The following is an 11,638-nucleotide window of genomic DNA, read 5'->3' on the forward strand; positions in this document are numbered from 1 at the left end:
AAATCTTTAAAAAATAAAATAAAATGATAAAATAGAGCTAAACATTTCATTTTCTTACCCAATTTTCCATGATTTGGAAAACTAGGAATGAACTACAAAAAGCCATAGTTCAGGCATAACTCGGTTTCAATGTATAAAATAGGTGCTTTGGAAAATAGAGAAGTACAGAGTGTTGATTTTCAGCCCAGGTTTTACATTCATTAAATACACTTGGAGAAATTTTTAGAAGATTGAATGTTTAGGTCCACACCTAAAGATTCTGACTGAGTTGGTTTGTGGTGGAGACCAGCATATTATCAAAAGCTTCTAGGTGGCTCTAATCTGGCCTCAGGATTGAGACGGATGCCAGAGAAAATTAGCCTCAAAACCCTAATTGTGAAAGTGAATTTTAGATTACATTTTGAAATACAAGGTGGATTATGTAGTCATATCCTGACAGTTAAGTAAAAGCTGTTCAGGAATTTATTTTAACAATTAGGAATTCAGGAAAATGGAAGCATAGGTCAATATAACTCATGTAGAACACTGAAGACAATTTAATCTGCTAATAGCCAATTCATCCGTCAAATAGTTTTGCTACAAAGCCATTATAAAAAAAAATACCTGGTTATCTAAATGAAAAAAAAAATTGTAATTTTTTAAAACATCAAAGTAAGTTACTAACATGTAAACTTCATTCTTGACTAAAGAAAATGTAGCCACGTGATCTTCACTTAATATAGCATGTAAGTTCAGGGGTCAGGATTTGAACCTAGGTTCATCTGGTTCCAAAATTATATTATAACATGTTACTTACAAGCTTCTATAGTTCTCTCATTCTTTTGTCAGATAATTCTCTATATAGATGCCAGAGTTATCTTTTGTTAAAAAGACAAGAGGAGAGAGAGTCAGAATCTGGTATTCTTTTATTTTAAACTCTTCCCTTCCTTGGGCTACTCTCTAATGCCTAAAAAGTGGAATTTCGGTTTTGCAGGATAGAGGAGTTTCAAAGATCTGTTTCACAACAATGTGCATATACTTCACATACTGAGCTTTACACTTAGAAAATGGCTGATATGGTAAATCTCACATTATGTGTTTTTTGACACAATAAAAAAATACACTAAGTAAATAAGATTTTTAAGATTAAATCTATATACTTTATTATGACACAAAAAGTTTTTTCAATATAACTTCAGCATGGCTCTTTCATTTGGTGATGTTCTATGTATAATGTCCCTGTAACACAAGAAATGTTCACTCTTTTGTTTAAAAAAAATCACACATTTTCCTGTTTCATTCTTGTGTATATATTTTTGCCTTTGCTTGAAACTCATTCTCCTCTGTGACCACCTGGACAATTCTTACCTATCAAGCTAAAATATCATGTTTTTTTTTTTCTTTAAGGGGCCAAATGGGAGTCTATGTAAACTGTTGAAGAATAAATATTTTCTTGGTGCATTATATAATACTTTTTTATTATAATGTCACGTTTAATCTGCCAAATATACAACTTAGACTTGTAGAGTAGGTTTTACTTGGGTGCTGCACAGTAAACAGAAGTTTCTTGAAATGATCAATGGGTAAGGCTAAGAATGGGCTCTAGCTCTGGCCAGAAGGGTGGTGATGGGGCAGGGAAGGGCAGAGGGACTGGCTGGAGATGAGCCATGACCTTCAGGGACCAAGGGGAACGGGGTCCCAGATGACAGTCCCTCTGAGTGAGCACCCAGGCAACACAGACTGGGGCTGCTTATTGCAAACTCCTCAGCAGCTGTCCCCCCTACCATGCAACCTATGGGACAAATGGAAGCTCCACTCACCCCACTTCCCAGGCACTCCCAACCAGTGTTCTGAATGCTAAAAACAGCAAAAACATTTGAATGTACATAATTCACCAAGATAATATTCGGTGATTTTTTTTAATATTCGGTGATTTACATGTCTATTAGTTATTAAGAAAGTATGTGTCTATTAAGTGTGATCTCTACCATCTGAAACATAATAACTGTCCCCTGAAAGCGTGATTTAGATGAGTAATTGAGACAGAGAAACGTGCTAATATCCATAATATAATATTAAGTCCTTAAACATATATTAGCAGATATAAGTGAAAGCAGAGTCAGAATGGTTATACCAGTGTGGTCTAAGGTAGTTTGAGGAAGAATAAAAGGTAAGGACAATGCTTGCTCTGTTCATCATGCTATCCCCAGTTGTTGGTACAGTATCTTCCATATAGATTAGGAGCTCAATAAATATTTCTTGAGCGCATGAATGAAAAGTAGCTGTTAAAGGCATGGAAATTAGTTGGACATGATAGAATAAAAATATAGACATGGTAATGATCAAGCACAAAATGGCATTAATTCAAAATAACCTGTATCCTAGCTGAGCAATGCAATGACAGAGTTCATCCTAATACTATAATTAAAATAAGAATAGTTTTCTTGGGCAGCTCTGGTGGCCGAGCGGTTTCGCACCACCTTCAGCCCAGGGCCTGATCCTGGAGACCTGGGATCCAGTACCACGTCGGGCTCCCTGCATGGAGCCTGCTTCTCCCTCTGCCTGTGTCTCTGCCTCTCTCTCTCTCTCTCTGTGTGTGTGTGTGTGTGTGTCTATCATGAATAGATAAATAAAATATTTTAAAAAAGAATAGTTTTCTTTCTGTTGCAAACAAATCAAAAGAAAATTCAGGGAGAAAGAAAAAAAAATAAGTATCTAAATAACAGTAACAGTCCGCTGACCATCCAGAAACTGTTACCCTATTTTTAATTTTTTTTTTAAGATTTATTTATTTATTAGAGACACAGAGAGAGAGGAGCAGGCTCCACGCGGGGAGCCCGACGCGGGACTCGATCCTGGGTCTCCAGGATCGCGCCGCGGACCGAAGGCGGCGCTAAACCACTGAGCCACCAGGGCTGCCCTGTTATCCTATTTTTAACTTACTGATTAAAGAAAAGAGCTTTTTCTGCTGTTAGTTTTTAAAATTCTTTTGCTTCATTTTTTTTCCCTTACCTGTTCTACTGCTCACTTGCAAAAAGGCAAGGATTCCCAACACATTTTTGAGAAAAAAAATAGCTCAAGGAAATAAAATCTGTAAAAGAGCACCTAAGAATAGGTCAATTCTAAATCCAGCAATATACAGCATAAAACATAATTTTGACTGATATTTCTTATAGAATTATCATTTCAATTTTCTATTGCTGCTATAACAAATTACCACGAACTTAATGGCTTAAAATAATACAAATTTATTATCTTATAGTTCTCGAGGCTGAAAGTCCAAAATCAGTTTCCTTGAGCCAAAGTAAGCTTGTCAGCAGGGCCTTGATCCCACTGGAGACTTTAGAGGAAAAACCATTTTCTTATCTATTACAGCCTCTAAAAGGCACCTGTATTCCTGGGGAACTGACCATTTCTTCCATCTTTGAGGTGCATCAATCCCACTTCTGTTCTACCATCATCTCTCTTTTCTGAATGTAACTCTACTGCCTCCCTCGTGATTATGTTGGACCCACTGAGATAATCCAGAATTATCTCCCCAGCTCAGGGGCCTTAATTTCATCACATATCCAAAGCTGCTTTTGGAATTTATTATATTTCCTGGTGCCAAGGAGTAGGACATGGATATCTTTAGGGGATCATTATTCAGGGTACAATACTTCTGATTGGTTTTATTGAAAGATTTTATTTATATAACCTTCGGTTCATTTATTACTTTGACCCACCAGCTGAGAAATCTCTCTATTGCATTTCTATCCACTTTACATTTTCAGCTGTTCTAGTCATAAGGGATGTATAAGTCCCCCACACCCCACAGCACCCAGGTATTTGTACTCTAGCCCAGATATCAGCTCCAGATTCAGTTCTTCTCAGACAACTGTTCATAGGCCAATACTGGCATATGCTTTCCTTGAAATCCACTCTGATCTTAGCAACTTAACCTCCAAGTCATTCCCATGTCTTATCTTCCTTATGTATTTCTGAGGTTCATTATTGTGGATTGACCTGAGTTCAAGTATTTGCTTTACCACTAGTACTATGCGTCTTACCTGGATTTCATCTGTAAAATGCAGATAATATTACCTACTTTATCAGACAATTCTGTGGATTAAGCAGATCAGAAACATTTACAGAGTGGATGCTCCATAAATATTAGTGGCCTTGTCTCTCATTTATTTTCATCAGCTTTTAGACAGGAGTCAGGTTAACTTATACTTTATTTTAATGTTTTCTTTCTCACCATTCATTCAGTTGCATATTTAATTCTTAAATAATACACCTATACTCATTTTCAGCAAATAACCAATCTGTAATGTGTAGTGTGAAGTATATTCAGTAATCTATACAGCCTGTCTGTTGATAGGAAGACCTTGTCCTCATGGAAGAAAATATATAATTCAGGTTATAATCCCTCTTGTAATAAACAAGCATTAGCTTGTTAGAGAGTGATCAGGGCACTTTTCCAGAGAGTCAGGCAGAGGGAATCAGTTATTAGACGAAACAGGGTTAGCCCAAAGCACTAGGAAAAGAAGGCAAGAGACAGGGTGGGATGCCTGAAGGACACAGCCTCTTCCCTCTCACAAGAGCATATTTCTCCTTATTACTGGACAGCACTCACAACTGAGTGTGTTGTATACACACAAGGCCAGTGGTGCATATGTAATGTCCAATAGAAGAAATTTTTACTAAACCTATGATGTTTTTGTAAATAAATGTTTTTGCAAATAAAACTGTCATCAAGAGAGAATGTGGTGCTAATATTGCCTGAGAGGCAAAGGAATTGATACAATACATGGACTAAATTAATACTAATATCTTAAGGTTTGAATTCTCTTTCTCATCTCTGTTGTTTGGGAAACTGGTGCTTGGATCTTAGTACTGCCCTGATCTTTGTACGTAACTGCAGCTGCAAAGTTGTAAATTTAAATCATCAACTTTGGAAACATGTTTCTTCGAATGAGATTTCCCTTCTTTAGGTTCCAAATAGCATTAACAAGTATCAGTGAATGAAGCTACTTAGTCCCAGAAAGCAACAGATTTTACTTAGACTTATTTAATGATTTATTATTTGTTCCCATAGTTGTATGCATACGGTATGTTTTTGTCATACAGAAAATACAAGAAACCCATGTCTTTTCAGTGCCAACCAGAGAAATCAATTGAAGCAAGACCTCATCTCACCCTGGATAAATCCTCCCATTCTCCTATAGGGCCTCAGGATGGCTCACCCAATCTTCTTGGAGTCATTGTGTTTCTGCTATAGACACTTATGTCAAGTGGCCTTTCCAATGCCTTAGATCTGCTGCCCCTTGGTGGTTGACAGGTGATAAGGGGAGACCTCACTGGTCTTGGCTGAGACTCACAAATGTAAGTCATATCATTTCTTCATGGTCTTTCCTTTGCTATAGGCCTCTGTTTCTTTTACAATCCACTCTTTCTTAACTGAGGAACATCAAATGTATGATGGTTTACAAAACAATGAAACTGGGCATTAGGTTTTCTGAGTCTAATTTCTTTGTTTTTCACACAGCATTTTCATACAGCTTCTCTTTCCAAATTCTTTAAAACACACACACACACACACACACACACACACACACACCACATCATTTTTTTCTACCTCAACATGCAAAATTAAGCCAGAATTCTAATTTTGTTCACAGAATTAGGCTCCCTTGGAAACACTTGCTATGCACATATGATGGGAATAGATTACACATACAGATACACACACACACAAACACACACACATATGTATTTTTCAGGTCAATGGTAAAATATGCGCTTTCCATGCTAGGACCAGAGGTCTCTGTATTAGTCAGAATTCTCCAGAATTCTTCAGTACACTATAGGAAATATGTGTACATACATATTTTGAAAGACAGGCAGATGGCTAGGACTAGGATTATCTGTATCTATCTGTATTATCTATCTCTCGAGAGAAAGATATTTTGAGGAATTGGTTTATGCAGTTCCTTCAAATGAATGGATAAGGCCCACCTACATTAGGGTGTGCAATCTGCTTTACTCAGTCTACCAATTCAAGTTAATCTCATCCAGAAATACCCTCTCATACCCATTCAGAGTACTGTTTGATGAAATATTTGGGTACTTTGTAGCCCAGACACGTTGACAAATGAAATTAACCACCATAGTCTCCTATTAAAATAGAATTGACGGGATGAGCACTGGGTGTTTTTCTGTATGTTGGTAAATTGAACACCAATAAAAATTAATTAAAAAAAATTTGTTCTTAGGAACCAAATGAAAATAAAACTGTAATGATGTTAAAAAATAAATAAATAAATAAAAATAAAATAGACCAATCTGAAAGCCAAAAAGAAAAAGAAAAAAATCAGTCCTGGTCCTTGCTGTGAAATATTCACACCTCTTCCTTTCTCACCCTCCAGCTTCTACCTGGTAGGCAGTAATGTAAGACAGTTATGTGCATACTGAGTATGTACAATGAATGCCTCCTATTCTCACTGCAGACGAAAATCACATTTCATTGTCACGACTCTGAACCATGAATTGTTTTTTTTTAATATATTGAAGAGAAAGACTTAGAATCAGAGAGGTTAAGTAATTTAGATACTTTTTCTAAGATTGACTTAAATTTTAGAATTCTCTCTTTCCAAATTGGCAGCTAAGAGAAAGGAAAACTGATTTGGAGTCTGGAGTCCTCACGTGCAAGAGGGACCACAAGAACACACTGGCATCTCCAGCCTCATTGTCATGATAATCTGAAAGAAGAGTGAGTGAAGGTTTTTGCGAATACTCACTTGTTAGACTTTTTCCCCTCAATAGGCAAAATGGAGGGAAAGCTCCCTTAGAAAAAGAGCAAGTTTATGCCATTTCTATTATTATTCCTTATTAGTTTCATAGCACTGATGCTTATGAAATGTAATGCAATTTATCTTTTTCAGTAGCTGTGCTCATAGTCATACTGAGCATTATAATGTAATCATACTTAAGAATTATGAAACTGACATAATAGTAATAATTCTCAGTTGGGCATAGAGGTTTTGGCCTCATAATCTATAATCCATTTTATCTACTGACGATTCTCCTGTGCTTCCCTTCTTAGCTTTTATAAACACACTACCCATAATCAGCAAAATATAGAATTATCACACACTGATGATTTTATGCCTTTATTCATATCATAGTGGGTCCTCAACAATCTCTTAAAAGCCTAACATTTACTTTTCAATAACCATGAAAGTGTATCTCACAAGTCTTCACAGATTGCCTACAATACTACCATTTGACACAGAAATTAAAATAAAATATGTAACAATCCTTAACAAATATGTATACAAGTGATTTAATGAAAAATAGAATGTCAATGTTTTGAGAAATAATAGTGCAAAAGTCCGTTTCATTGGTCTATTATCATAAACATATCTAGACTATGAACACTTCTCATAAATATTATTGCGATTATCCTCATCTGAGCCACAGGTATCTGTTGTACAGATTTTTGCCAAAGTCTTCTAACCAGTTTCCCCTTTTCTGTCCTTACTTTCCTTTCTGTTAAACCTCTCTATTGTCCTTACTTTCTCAAAACAGCAGCTAATAAAGCACTGTTAGGTTATCAGTGAAATTATGCTACTCAGCTTCTCAAAAGCTGCCGCAGATTCACCCCTTCATTCAGGAAATGGCAAAGGTCAACAGGCTTGGCTGCCCAGTGACATCTTTGAGCTCTGGTGCTATCCTTCCCCCTCCTCTCTCTCAAGCCCCTTTGACATTCCTGCTCTCCCTTCAACACAATAAGCAGAATTCCACCACACGGTTTGGCACTCAGCCCGAAATGCTCTTCCCCAGGGATCCAGACAATGCCTCTCCTTCAGAGTAAACCCTCTCAGTGCAGGCTAGTGTAACCTGTTTAAAGCTGTGTCACCCAGTCACACATCCCTCAGGCCCTTTTCCCTCTTCTACTTTTGCCTCCACTGTACATACTAACTTTTTACAGACTATATGATTTAATTGTTCTGTTTATTATCTGCCTTCTTTTAGGATGTATGCTCCACAAAGGCAGGGATTGTTCTCAGTTTTGTTCATTGCAACATCTCCATCATTTAGAGTAGTGCCTAATACAACATAGGCTTTCAACAAATATGTGTTGAATGGATGAAACAAACAAACAAATGTAGGGACTGTTATCTACTTACTCAAATATTATCTAGCGATTAAGGATTCTGAGTTTTACTGGTTAGGCATACACAGGAATGGAAGCCATGGAAAGGCCTTAGCAGCCAGATGGGCTCAGTTCTATTGCTCAGGCTCCAAATGTCTTTTTGGCTCATCTGACTCACTTGTTACAAGAATGCAATCATTTCAAGGTTCTCTCATTGTTACCTTACCTGATTCTCCACAATAATTTTTCTGACCTTTATATGTTGTCCTGGATATGAATTAACATTTTGTATTTTTACTGGCTAAGTCTAATAAGTTTTTCTTTTAAGTCTAATAAGTTTTATAGCACACTCTTTACATTCTGTTCTGTATTATCAAAACATGCTTGAATCTCTATCCCAAAACACAAATTGTAAAACCTTGAACAGCACATTAAACCTCTCTAATTCAATTTCTTAACTTTTAAACTGAAATAATTAATAGCTATGATTCAGAATTTTCTTGAGATGTAAATAATCTATACAGAGAAACATTTTGTAAAGTGTTATAAAAGGTATTATTATTTAATTTATTGAAATTGGCTCTTTTCCTAGGATATGGCATAGGCCAGAAGGAAAAATCAATGAGGACTGTAGTTAGCACATACTGTTAATATTTTAACTATATTCTCCAAATAAAGAACAAGGCTCATATTAACCAAATATGTTAAACTCACAGGAAGAATTCAAAAGACCTGGTGTTTCTTGAACCTTTAAACAGCATGTAATATTTCTTATATTATCTATGATGACTTTGAATATAATAAAGTTAATTTATGAAGTCATGAACCACCACAGCATAGAATTCACTAGGTATTTTGCCTGAATGAAAAATGAGATTTGATCATGGTAAAACTAATGTGTGTAAATTACAGAATTATATCACTAGTTTGGTTGTGTTCTTTTTGTGTGTAACATGTTTTTTTAAATTTTTTGAAATATCTCCAAGGCAAGTGTGATTTATAAAAAAATTGAAAACATATCACTTTGCAAGGGCTAAATGTATAAAGAAGTAAGAATACTAAATTTACAATAGCATCTGAACTACCATGTAAAAGGAAAGATGGAGTTATTTTGGATCATTTTTTTCAACAAGTACATTTTTTGAAAATATTGCCATCAAGATTATTTCCTTTAGTTTCCTAGATTACATAAATTAATTTTACAGATAATCTGAAGCATTATTTTAAGAATTAAATCTACCAGGAAAAAATATTCTTAAAAATTTATTTAAAAAGCTTTCTAAAATATATTACATATTTTCATGCATATGTCTGAATAAAATGAACATATGATGGTAAATTAGAATATATAAATGTATAAAATCATCAAAGAGTAGATTCAGTCTGTGACACATTATTTATTCTGCCTGAATTTCAGTTTCCTTATCTGTACAAGAGCGAGAACAATTCTTACCTTACAAGACTCACATTGACTCAAATATGATGTTTATGTGTGTGAGTCTATGTATAGACTTTTTGCTACCATGCTAAATGTTGATTAAATTCCTCAACCGTGATCTTGTCAGCACGTTTTAGTTCCTTTCACCAATATTCCAAACTTCAAACCAACAACTAACTCATTTTCCATTTTCATATGCAACATTTTGAAAATGGAACTTAACAATTTATATCTTAGCTTAATGACAATTCTAAATCAGAAATATCTAGAGTATTTGGTTAAAAACACAGGTGTTGGAAACTGGCTTCCTGGAATGACTGACTTGTTTTATGATTACTCTGAACAACTAGAAAATCTGAATAATATGTAAATAAATAATGGGAGAAAAATTACTTGGATTTAGGTATTAGAGACCGAGTAAGACTGTAAGAATTTTGGGGTCAATATTTTGAAGAAGGAAGCTACATGAGAAAGCTGAGCATGTACAATAATGTTTTCTCCTTAAGGTGATTGACAATTTCAAAAGTGAAAGACAACTGGGAAATGAAGCATAACTCTTGGCAGCCTTAAGGACAAGAAAAAACAAAAATTAAAGTTTAGGGCTCACCAAGAGGACAGAACAGATCATTCCTCAAAAGAAATTTATCTTTGAATGTCCTCACCCATGACTGAAATAAGGTGATTGTCCCTAAACAGACTTCTTTCTAAAATCAAATGTAATTTTTATGTGGAAATATTCTATGATTTAAAGCCTTGAATTCTTTCTAAAATTTTTCATTACAATATCCACAACACAATCAAAGTTAATCAGGCCTACAGAAAGAAAACAACTTACAAAAAACCCCAAACAAAACAAAACAGCAAAAAGAAAAACAGAACAAAAACATAGGATGTAAAGGACAGTGTTATCATCAGACATGGGCTTCAAAGTAAGTTGATTAATAGGCTCAGAAACTTAAATGACCAGATAAAGAAATTTGGCACATAATTTAAAATTTTAAAAAAGAATGAAATGGAAATTCTAGAAATTAAATTTAAAATGATGATAGTTTGAAAATTCTCCAAATAGATTTAAGAGTAGATTAGAGAAACTGAAGGAAAAAAATTAGGAACTTCAAACAGGTCTGAAGAAAATGTTCAAACTGAAGGATGAAAAGACTAAGGAATTAAAAACATTGAAAAGCTCATTAAAGACATACCAAAAATAGCAAAAAGGCCTAACTCACATTTATTTTGAGTGTCAGAAATAAAAGAGTGAGAGAATAAGGTACAAGTAATGTTAGTTTTCATCATCCAATTTTGATGCCTAGGTGTGTTTTATTTATGTTTATTATACTCAGATTTTTAATGTTTCTTATATCTGTAGCTGAAGGGCTTTAGTCTATTTTGGAAATTTCTTGGTTATTGTCACTTTAAAAATTAAGGTGAATGAAAGACATTTTTGAGACAAAATCTTAGAGAATTTGGCAATAGTAAACTAGTACTAAAGGAAATAAGGGAGGCAGATGAAAAATCATCCCACTTAGTAAAAACAATATGTAGAAAAACAAGAAGCAACATCTAGGAAAAAACATTTGGCCAACTCTAAATGAATACTGATTATATAAAACAATAAAATAATATCTTAAAGGGCTTAAACTTATATGGAACTAAGTACTTGACAAAAATAGGACAAAAATCTGGAAGGATAAATTGAATTAGTGTTTTAAGATTTTAGATTTGCTTGGAGATTGACAAATATCAATTACCTTAATGCAATCCTTTAAGAAAGGGATTACAATGATCATCTTTAGGCTAATTATTGCAAAATAGTAAAATAACATATAACAATCTGATTATAGAGCAAAATAATAACAATAACAAAAAAATGGGACACCTAGATGGCTCAGTAGTTGAGCATCTGCCTTTGGCTCAGGGTGTGATCCTGGAGTCCTGGGATAGAGTCTTACATTGGGCTGCCTTCATGGAGCCTGCTTCTCCCTCTGCCTGTGTCTCTGCCTCCTCTGTGTGTGTCTCTCATGAATAAATAAATAAAATCTTTTAAAAAAAACAAACAACAACAACAAAAAACAATAACAAAA

Source organism: Vulpes lagopus, chromosome 1 (assembly GCF_018345385.1).
Source record: "Vulpes lagopus strain Blue_001 chromosome 1, ASM1834538v1, whole genome shotgun sequence".
In the NCBI taxonomy this organism is placed as follows: Eukaryota; Metazoa; Chordata; class Mammalia; order Carnivora; family Canidae; genus Vulpes; species Vulpes lagopus.